Consider the following 9,649-nt stretch of genomic DNA (forward strand, 5'->3'; position numbering starts at 1 on the left):
GGTTGGGGCATGGTGTCAGCTCCAGCCAGATGGTGCAGGTGAGGGGCAGAGCTAGGGCTGGGTGGGCCAGATCCTGGGCACAGATGGGACACTGAGAGACTGCAACGTGGACAAGGACCCAGGACTGCTGCAGGGGAGCAAGGTCCTCCACAGTCCCAGCTGCCCCAAGGCAAGTGATGCTGCAACCCCAGGCAGGCCAGGCACTGTGGCTCCATGACCCCTGGGGGAGGCCATCTGCATGGGCCACCAGCCCCCCACCTGGGCCCATGACTGGACACACCTTGGTCATGCCCTGCATGTGGTAGGTGCCAGAAACACCTAGACACTCGTGCCCATCTGACGTGTCATGCACCCAAGACAGCAGTCCCACCTGGACACCATATTTCCTCTGATGTGCTCCTGTCACACCCTGGCCACACCAGCAGAACCCAGAAGGGCTCAGTCCTGTCCCCTGTCAAGGAGCCTGCTCCAGGCAGCCACCCTCAGTCACCACAGGAACCTCAAGCAGAGGGTAACCACCCCAGGACCCTCACACATCCCAACCACCCAAGGCTGGGCCCCGACTTCTAGCTCTCGCTGGCCACCTGCACCCATCTATGTGAAAGCCTCTCCGGCCCACTGCAGCCAAAGCGACTTCCTCCTCCAAACCCTGCCATCCTCAGCCCTCATGTGTGCTTTTAGTTCTCTTAAAACAGTGTCGTTCCGATGACAGAAAAAGAATTAGAACACAAGCATGGAGTTTTGAGCCACTGTTCTCCTCCAGAGTGCTGGGTGCACAGGCTCAGGTGCAGGGCCTTACGCTGGGATCTCAGAGGTATGACTGTCACCTGCATCTCACAGGCTGGCTGGATCAGAGAGGAGGGCCTGGGGGAGCAGCCTCCAGTTCCCGGTGCCCAGAGCACAGGACGCTCAGGAGTAGCAGGAGTAAAATTTATCAAAAGCAGAAAGACCCTGTCCAGGGAGGATTGGGCACCGAGAAGAGCTCATGCCAAGAAGGGCAGCGCTGGGCCCTGTGGCTGTGGGATGACCTGTGGCTGGGGACAGACAGGAGTCCTGGCCAAGTGGGTACCTGACTCAGCCCACCTGTCTGGAGGGGATTCTGTGACCATTCCAGGTTTTCCAAGGAAGTGTGTTGGTGCCCAGGCCCATGGTAAGGGGTCAAAACCACACACAAATGATGTTGACCCAGGCAGGGTTGGGTGCTCCTGGTCTTGAACAAGCCTAAGGTCTTGGGGGTGGGAGACTTTCATCTGCTGGAGTCATCTCTGATATTTTGGCATAGTCCTCCCTATTTGCCCAACCTACTGGTCCTCACTCCTCTTCCTCCTCCCTCAGCAGGAGTTCAGGCTGGGCCACAGGCTCCCAGGGCCCTCTGCCTAGGGTCCAGGAGAGGAGAAGAGGTTCTTAGAGATCTTGTATTCCAACACCCTGACCGCAGAGGTGGGGAAACAGCCTCAGTGAGGAGGGGTGGCTCACTTATACAAGTTCCAGGAGCAGCCAGCAACATCGCATGTGTCATCCCCCACGGGTTGTCTGGCTCTGTCCTGTCGCTCACACCACTACACAAGGCTTGGTGTGACACCACATCCCCCGGAAGCAGTGGGCACAAAACCACCACCAGCTGCAGCCATCCCTGCATTTCCTGTGCTATCCAAAAATCCTGGACTTTCCAAACTTCCGAAAAGTTTCCCCATGATTCAACTCCTGGGGTTGTTTTCAAATTCTGCAGTTTTATTTCATAAGACACCATCAAGAGTGAAAAACAAATGTCTTGGCAATACATGTGCCTGATGACAGCCTTCCATCCATCCAGAATATAAAAAGAACTAAAAACCAGACGAGGGGCTGGTGAGTGTGGAAGGGTGGAGGTCTTGGAGAAGGTGCTGAGAACCAGGTGAAGGGTACTGGGTGCCATTACCAGCCGGGAGGAGCAAGGTTAGAGCACACCAGCAGAGCCTGGACAGAACTGAGTGAACAGCAACCCAGAACCATCAGAACCCACCGCAGGAGGGGGCGGAGCAGCAGGACCGAAGTTTTGGGAAACAGTGGGAGCTTTGACAACGATGAAATCTCTGCAGACCGCGCCTGTGTCCCTATGTAAATGTTTCTATGGAGACACACCAAGAGGCCTGCTCATGACTCGCACGGCAGCCCCCACTGCACAGCCCGAGTGCCCTGGGTTCCCAAGCTGCTGCGCACCTCGGTTGTGGTCCACCCCTGCCAGAGAGTGTCACACAGCAATGAGAAATCACAGGGCACAGCTGTGCGCAGCTGCCTCCCACCAACTCCACGAGGTGCGATGAAACTCCTGCCGCACTATTTGTCTACAGGACATTTTCAAACATGAAGAATTCTTCTTGAGGATGGATGTGGGGATGAGGGTGTTTTACCAGGTGGAGGAGACTTCAGGGAAGCTGAAAATGTCCTCTCTGCCTGGGTGCTGGACACCTGGATGTGGTCACTCCCAGGACACCCATCCAGCTGGACACACACGCTCTGTGCCTTCCTTTCTGTGATATATTCAGACAAACAACACTAAAAGCTTCCCAACAATTTTAAAACTGATTTTCACTAAAACCAAGGAAAGACAAGTTCATTCCCCTTTGCAAAAGAAAAATATACTAATTCTTTTGAATCTGACACAACAGCAGCAACAAACCTGAGTTTTGCATGCAGAAAGCAGCGTTGATCCCTTGTGAGAGGCTTTGTGGAGGGATAAATCCCAGGCACTATCTTCTCAGGGCTCCAGAGTGCGCCCATGCAGAGGGGCTGAGGGAGGAAGGAAATAACTTGAGTTGAGCTCCTGAAAAATCAGAAATTCTAGCAAAGTCAGCAACAAAGACATGGCCCTTGACCTGTTTTCCTCAGACCAGGGCATGTGGCTTCCCACCTGCATGAGGGCTGGAGTGAGCCTGGCCACAGCCCGGCCTCCTGCTCTCCAGCTCTCAGCCCATCCCAGGGAGGCCTGGCAGGCTGATGGCACCACTATTGAAAGGCTGGGTGAGATACCATGTGGGCTGGGCAGGCCCTGAAGGCCCTCTCTGGCGCGCCCCATGGAAGGAAAGAATCTCTTCTGAGCAAATGGACTTCCAGCTGGCGGTGGGGTTCTGGGGAAATGGCGCTTGCAATCCCCAGGGTCCCAGCCCCTTGGGTTTTGAGGGATGCCCTGCAGGCCGAGAAATGGAGCAAAAGAGGCTACAGCAGGTCCGGTGAGTCCGTGGTGGGGGACAGACACAGATGGAGGTGCCCTGGGACAGGGACATCCCTGTGCCCACATGGGCAGGAGCCCACATGCAGAGCCCGGGCACCCTGGAGACTGTGACAGGGGAGAGAGAAGCTCCAGTCAGCTCAGAAGCAGGAGTCTTCCTGGGGCTGGGAAAACCCTGCGACAATGGATGAAGGAGGTGCCGGGAGACTATGAGGGGTACACGGGGTGCTCAGTGGGCATCTGGGTGCCAGCCAGCCCAGTCCAAGCACGACCCCCAGCCAAGCAGCTCAGGGTGGCTGTGCTCAGCTGGGTGCTCTTTCACTTCAGGGCCTGGGAAAAGCCACTGACCCTGGCCCCTCCCACAGCAGAGGCTCAGGGTACTGGGTTAGAGGCAGCTGCATGTCCAGCCTGGGAGAATCCACTACATCCAGTGCCTAGGGCCACACAGGGTCCACATCACAGGGCCCCAGGGGCTGTCAGGCTAGGGGAATTTGTGCCATGTCCACATGCTCGCCTGGCACCTGGCCCCTCAGCCCCTCTGGCTTGGGTGCAGCTCCTGCCTCTGCCCTGCCCAGCCAAAGTCACCCAGTGCTGTGTCCAAAGCCAGCCTGCCTACCTCCCAGCAAGGTGCCAAGGCTGCAGGCCACCTTGGCAGGGAGGTGGCAGGGCTAAGACTTCCGGCCCTGCAGGTTCCTAGTCTGGGTGGGGCAGAGGCAGCACAGAGGGACCATGAGGAAACCCCTGTGGCCAGGTGATGGGCCTGACCTGCAGCTCCTGACCCAGCCAGCCAGGGCATCCTTACTCATGTGTGTGTGTGTGTGTGTGTGTGTGTGTGTGCACGCATGCGTGCGTGCATGTGAATGTGTGCCCAAGATGAAATTGGGACTTTGCACACACCAGGCATGTGCTGTACAACACTGAGCTACATCCCAAACCAAGGCTTCTTATATTTTAAAGAACAATAGACTATGGAATCCAAGAATCCAATGGATCCTTTCTCTAGTTGACTAAATGTATAAAACTGAACAACAATGACAAAAAAAAAAAAAATGCCAGGCGTGGTGGTGCACATGTGTAATGTCAGCGCTCAGAAGGCTGAAGCATGAGGATCGCTGCATGTTTGAGGCCAGCCTGGGCTGTACAGTTTCTAGGCCAGCCTAAACGACTAACAAGACCCTGTCTCAAATAATAATAATAATAAAGTAAACTGACTCAGAGCTGATTTTCATGTCAAGATGATGGGGCAAGTCAGCAGCCCCATTAGAAGTTGAGGAACGGAAGCAGAGACTCTCCTGCAGCCTCTCCGGGACACAGGAGAGAATTATTCACAATGCTTGAACTTGGATAATTCAGCCACCTTGCTCTCCCCAGTGAGGAGCATTTCCTTAATTAAGTGATGAATCACCTCCCAGGCCCTGGGGCTGTTACTCTTCCCCACAAGCCCGCTGTCATCCTGAGAGTGCTTTGGTGGCAGGCGTCCTGAGCTGATGCTGAGGCTGGAGTTGGTGGGCAGTGCGGGGAGAGATGGCCTGGGAAAGGGGGCTCAAGGGGTGGCCAGGGTGCTGGGATTAGGGACCCACCAGCTGGGGTTTCCCAGAGGGGAAGCCAGCTGAGGTCCTCTCTGCGTGCAGGGGTGCAGTCTGCAGAGGCGGAGACCCAGGCGAAAAGATGCCCACCCGCACCCCACATCCATCCCAGCAGTGTCACTGCCACCACTCTCCACCGTGACTGTGCCAGCAGCCCTCACAGACTCCAGTCCTGGGTACCATGGCCAGAAAGCTGGTCTCATACTGGGAGACGGGCAGCCTTCCCACCCGACATGCCCGCTAGGCCCTAGCGAGCTGAGGGACATGGACAGGGCCCAGTTCAGGTCCCGCCTCGGTGCCATTCCACCCAGGCTGAAGTCCCAGGATGGCCCAGCTGTGGTCCTGGGTCCTGGGCCCTGGTCCCAGTCCTACGAGCTTTGTGGCACAGGGGACACACAGCAGGCACCCTGCCCCCTCCTGCGGGGCTCAGGCTGAGGACCACAGCCCCACCTGGCCACCTCCCTCCCCACAGCCCGGAAAGGGGACCCTCCCCGGCTCTTCCAGCCTCTCCCCACGTGGTTGTGGTTTCCAGCCAGTTGGGAGCCCCTCCTGAGCCCCCAGTCACCACTCAGTCACAGCAGGGACTCATCTCAGCTCTGCCCCCAGATAGATGTAAGGGCTTCAGTTCAGCTGCGTTGCCATTTGCCATCCTGAGGGGCTCAGAGCACCACCCTGGGGTTGCAGACTGGTCTTCCCCTATCAATGGTGTGTCAGGTATGGGATGGAGTCCAGGATGACTCGGAACCCTGGTGCAGGCAAGAGTGAGGTGGGAGCAAGGTGAGGCCCAGGTGTCCTTACCTGGCAGAGAGAGAAGCAGGGGCTCCTGGCCACAGGAGAAGGGGCAGGAGGGCAACTGTGTGCGAGGCGCCCCGGCTCAGGGCTGGGAGCACTGCTTGTCAGAACCTTCCACAGCCAGGGCTGGTGGGGCCCCGCAGGCCAGGGACAGAGCCGACAAACAGGAGCAGCTCATGAATGTTAACAACTTCCCATGGCTGAGAAGGACTTCAAGTGAGTATTTCCCGTGACAAGCACCACGGTAGGCAGGGAAGTATTTGTGACAGTTAAACACAAAAGATTAGCAGCACCCAAAGCCATCAGCCACTGTCACCAAGTGAAAGACAAAGGGCCCTGAAACAAAGGGGGCTAAGAGCAGCACTGCAGCTGGCACCCTGGGTCCTCCAGACTCAGGACAGGAGGGGGACCTACATTCATGAGACGGGGGTGACAGCTTGGGGACAGAGGGCTGCCTTCTCTCTGAGCTGTCCAGGTTTATACCTGTGGACCTGGAGGCTGCACAAGACGGGCAGGCATGCAGCTGGAGGCAAAGCAGGAAGTCCCCAGCCTCCGGGGGCCAAGGGTGCACACGGAGCCGTGTCCAACTAAAAACAAGAAGAGGTTCACAGGGCGCCGCACTAACACACACCCAGCCCGTTACCCGTGCTGCCGGCTCTGTGCTGGAAATGGGCAGAGCTTTCCCACATCCGCAGTTCTGAAACACACTCCTGCACAGGAGGGTGGCACACGTGTGCAAAACCAGGTTCACCACAGTCTGCGCACACACTGGGAAGGCCAGGTACACACGAGTCATGCCTGCTCGCTGGGCTCCTTCTTTGGGTTTCCTGGGGTTTGGTCCTGGCCAACAGCAGCCTCTGCAGGCAGCGGGCTCCAGGGCCCCGGGCCTCTCCTCCTCCTTGCTCCTTCCTTTCTCTCCCTCTCTCTCCTTCCTTCCTCTCTCCCTTTCTCCTTCCTCCTCTCTCTCATTTCCTGGGTCCCCTGACCACACACTGGGTACGTGAGAGGAACAGGCCCCACTCAGGGACCGCAGCCCCAGCTTCCAGGGCCAGGCACTCACAGAGCAGTGAAGGGCACCTCTGCGGGAAGGGGGCCCAGCAGCCCCCCTGGGCCCCGGGTGCAAGTGGCAGCTCCAGGACTGGGAGGAGCCCTCGCATTTTGTGGCGCACACACGGAAGGTGACCGGTACTGGTGGAGACTGTGTTTAGCTGGGATTCTAACTTTTAACATCGTGTTGAACACAGTGATCTGGATCCAGATCCGGTTTATGGCAGTGCCAAGCCAACAGCATGTGGCCAGGAGCTGCTCAGTGGAAACGGGGCATCCAGGGTTATTCCAGCCCTGCATCTCAGGGAGTCTCCACAGCCCCAGGGCCCCTGGATGCTGCATTCTTTCTAGTTTCTTTCACATACTCTGGTGCTCCTTCTTGGGTTCTGTTGGTGACTTCTGGATCTGACTGTGTCATGCCTGGGAACAAGCAGGAGGAAACCAAGTCCCTCTGAGCCAAGGATGTCCACACTGAGACCTCCAGCTGGACGGACACTTGGTCTGGATGGGTGGCTGCTGCCCTTTGACCTGCAGAGCCCAGCATGGCCTCCCGCGTGGCAGTGGCCTAACCTGGGGGCTCAGCACTGCAGTGCAGGGCTACACCCTGTGCCCAGGAGGCTTCAGGCAGCCCTGCCCCTGGCAGCCTGAACTTCAGTCCTGACAGACCAGGCCAGGCTGTGCTGAGCAGGTACCATTCTGAGACCCAGCCCAGAGAGAGACTGGAGGCTGTCCTGGGGACACAGCTGTACCCTGGGGATAACCTCCCCTGCACAGCCGATAGTGCGAGGACTGAGGCACCCTGTTCCTGGCTCCTCCTGAGGTACCTCGGTGCCAGCCGAAGCTCTGTGCCCAGACTCCACAGCACACTCGAGTGGCAGTGAGTCCAGCTGCCTGGGGACACGCTCTGCCCTGGGTTCTAGCTGGGGACCTGAAACCACAGAATGACCAGGGAGAGGCGGTCTCAGCACCCCAGCATCCCACCTGCCCCTGCTCTGGATCTCAGGAAGCTTTCGGGAGGGATTGGAGAGCTGTGCAGCCCTTCGGGGCTCAGGAGGGCTGTGCCTCCTCGCCATCCAGCCGTGGGTGCCATCCAGCCATGGGCAGGTTGGGTTTCTCCCCTAGAGGAACCTGTGGGGCAGCCCAGAAGAGAGATTGCGGTATTGGGGGTGCCGGCTGAATAGGGTCCAGGGCTGAGATAGAAGCCCGTTGTCGGCTGAGCCTCCCACGGCGGCTCCCAGGGACAGCAGAGGTTGGGGTGGCGGCACTCGGTCAGAAAGCTGAGCTGTGTGGGCTGGGAAGAGGGCAAGGCACCCAAGACAGTACAGGGGACAGAGCAGTGCTGCCCACTGCCACCCACGGAGGCCACAGGGGGACAGATGGCCGGGTTCTGCTCCTCAGTGCACAGCAGCGCAGGCCCAGGCGTGGGGTCCTCAGGCAGCGGCAGCACTAGAAGTGGACAGATGACGCGGCAGCTGGCACGTCAGGCTGGACCGACACGCATCTTCCCAGTGAAAACTCCAAGCACCTTCCATATTGAGGTCCCAGCCACCCTCCTCCTGCTCCCACCACTGTGCTCCATCTCGTGACTGTGACGCTTCGGGACCACACACGAGTGACCTCTGCTTGTCCTGTTATGACTAACTTACCTTGCTCGGCCCAATCTCAGCAAAGCTCTTCCATCTGTGACATGGGTCAGAATTTCCCCTTTTGATGCCTGAATAATATTCCATTGTGTGACTGGACCCCGCTGTGTTTATCTGTCCTGCTTGGTGGGCCCCCGGGTCATCGCCTTTTGGGAACAACTCTGCTGTGAAGGCGGGCAGACAGACGTCCCTTTGAGGCCCTGCTTTCATTGCTTGGGTGTGTTCCGGAAGTGGAATGCCTGAGTTACTCGGTAACCCCATGCTTAACCTTTGGGAGAGCACCACACTGCTTCAGGCTGCGCTATGTGACCCCGGCAGCAGAGCAGAGGCCTGGGACCTCCAGCCGCTCCCGGCCCTTGGTGAGAGTGTGACCTATCCAGATGACTTTTCCTGTGCCTGTTGGACATTTATTTTCTGGTTTAGGTAGGTGTTTTGTTTTGTTTTGTTTTGTTTTTGAGACAGTGTCTCCTGTCTGCCCCGGCTGGCCTCAAACTCAAGGCAATCCACCTGTCTCAGCCTCCTGCATAATGGGACTGCAGACACAGCCCCCATGCCGGCTGGCATGGCCGTTGTGCATCCTTGGAGAGAGATCTGTTCTGGTCCCTGAAGGTGGCAGGCCCCTAACCCAAATGTCCCCGCTCACCTGTTGCCAGTGCCTCCCCCATGTCACCCACCCTCAGCCGTGGTTGGAACTGGGCAGGGCCCAGTGGGGAGGGGGAGGGGTACCCCAGGCCCTGCCCCTAGCCTCTCCCTGGCACCCCCCCCAGTTCCTGGCTTCTCATTGCCTGGTAGCACCAACGAGAACCCTCGGCCTGAGCGTTCTCACGGCTTCAGTTACAAACCCCAGGCGGGTTTAGTGATGGGATTAATTAAACGGATCAGAAATTATCCTTCTCGGCTTCTCCTCTTTCACCTTGCTTTCTGGCAAGCACCTACTTCACAGCCAGGAAGGACTCCCCTCCCTCCTGGGACTGGGCACTCTCAGAACGCCTGAACACCAATTAATTTGTCTCATTTACATGAAAAACTGCAGAAGATGTCTTTTTACATAATTAACTATATTTTGCAAGTCATTAAAATTCTGCAGCCCTGCCCGCAATAGCACCCTATTCACCGCAAGAGATAAGGGGCTAGGGGCTGGGAACGGCCCCCCCAGGAGAGGCCACCTCATGCATATTCATGAGAAGAGTTGCAGCAGTGGCCGCACAGGGTTGGCCCCTTCCCTGTTTCCAGGAGTCTGGTCCTGCTGGTCCTGTGGGTAGGGTGTAGGGCTCAGATGAGCCTGTGACCCCAGCAGCCATCCCACCATACCCAGGCAGAGGGCACAGCATGCCTGCATCCCTCCAGCCTGCCCCCCCCCGTGAACCCCCGAC

At 57.8% G+C, this 9,649-nt stretch overlaps 2 long non-coding RNA genes across 3 annotated transcripts in view; one reads left to right on the forward strand and one right to left on the reverse strand.

Moving 5' to 3' along the window:
• Positions 1 to 8,355, reverse strand: part of LOC104875599 — a 14,127-nt gene extending 5,772 nt beyond the window's left edge. The window contains exons 1-2 of one of the 2 annotated variants that reach the window (XR_002026009.1): positions 8,280 to 8,355; positions 2,660 to 2,769 (exon numbers count right to left, since the gene is read on the reverse strand). This is a non-coding gene — a long non-coding RNA (uncharacterized LOC104875599). Of the gene's footprint in view, positions 1 to 2,659; positions 2,770 to 5,592; positions 5,701 to 8,279 lie in introns of those variants that run through there. The other variant, XR_004517560.1, reaches the window with a different exon arrangement.
• A 282-nt stretch (positions 8,356 to 8,637) lies between these two features.
• The window catches only part of LOC104875596, an 8,826-nt gene continuing 7,814 nt past the window's right edge, over positions 8,638 to 9,649 (forward strand). The window contains exon 1 of the long non-coding RNA XR_784112.1: positions 8,638 to 8,699. This is a non-coding gene — a long non-coding RNA (uncharacterized LOC104875596). The remainder of the gene's footprint in view (positions 8,700 to 9,649) is intronic.

This window comes from Fukomys damarensis, unplaced genomic scaffold (assembly GCF_012274545.1).
Source record: "Fukomys damarensis isolate Sample0158 unplaced genomic scaffold, DMR_v1.0_HiC HiC_scaffold_16, whole genome shotgun sequence".
NCBI classification, from domain to species: domain Eukaryota; kingdom Metazoa; phylum Chordata; class Mammalia; order Rodentia; family Bathyergidae; genus Fukomys; species Fukomys damarensis.